The sequence below is a fragment of the Seriola lalandi genome, unplaced genomic scaffold (genome assembly GCF_002814215.2).
Source record: "Seriola lalandi dorsalis isolate HSWRI2012SDOR001 ecotype SW California unplaced genomic scaffold, Sedor1 jcf7180001957384, whole genome shotgun sequence".
Classification (NCBI taxonomy): domain Eukaryota; kingdom Metazoa; phylum Chordata; class Actinopteri; order Carangiformes; family Carangidae; genus Seriola; species Seriola lalandi.
This window is the reverse complement of record NW_019428053.1, coordinates 462-1,296: the sequence shown is the minus strand read 5'-3', so window position 1 is coordinate 1,296 and position 835 is coordinate 462. Positions and strand designations below refer to the sequence as shown.

At 43.4% G+C, this 835-nt stretch overlaps 1 pseudogene; it reads right to left on the bottom strand.

The window, feature by feature from the left end:
• Positions 1 to 68: 68 nt before the first annotated feature.
• On the bottom strand, positions 69 to 558 carry LOC111652632 (tubulin alpha chain pseudogene; annotated as a pseudogene).
• Between the last annotated feature and the right edge of the window lie 277 nt (positions 559 to 835).

Sequence of the window (835 nt, the reverse complement as noted above, 5' to 3'; positions counted from 1 at the left end):
TACAGCATACAGTACATGCACTGCTCTTACTTTCCTGGTGTGTGTCTTCCTGCTCTTATGTGACTCACCAATTTACGGATCCTGTCCAGCACCAGGTCAATTATCTCTTTGCCAATGGTGTAGTGTCCACGGGCGTAGTTGTTGGCAGCATCCTCCTTGCCAGTGATCAGCTGCTCAGGGTGGAACAGCTGCCGGTAGGTCCCAGTGCGCACCTCATCTGAAGAGACAGGTTAAATCAAAATGAGTCAAGGCTTTACTAATCTAATCAAGCAGCAACTATAGTCGACCTTTAATCATGAGTTTACCGATGACAGTGGGCTCCAGATCCACAAAAACAGCTCTGGGGACATGCTTTCCAGCTCCAGTCTCACTGAAGAATGTGTTGAAGGAATCATCCCCTTCTCCAATGGTCTTGTCACTCGGCATTTGACCATCAGGTTGAATCCCATGTTCCAGACAGTATAGCTCCCAGCAGGCATTGCCAATCTGGACACCAGCCTGACCCACGTGGATTGAGATACACTCACGCTGGAGCAAAACAAAGGCCATTTGTAACATTTTGCAAGTTCACAATAATCAGACGCTTTAGCTCACTCATCACATGGTGAAGAAAGTTAAATAGCAAACACAAGATTCATTTGGAACTAAACACTTTCATTAATTTACCCATTGATAAATCAAGAGAAACTGGGTGTACACAACATCACAGACCTCAAATCAGAATCTTAATGGAGTTCTATACATGTGTCCCTTATCTCAGTTATAGATTACTTCACCCTATTGACACCACTCATAGTAAAATCTGCTTTCAACCATCCTTAAAAAAAAAAAAAAA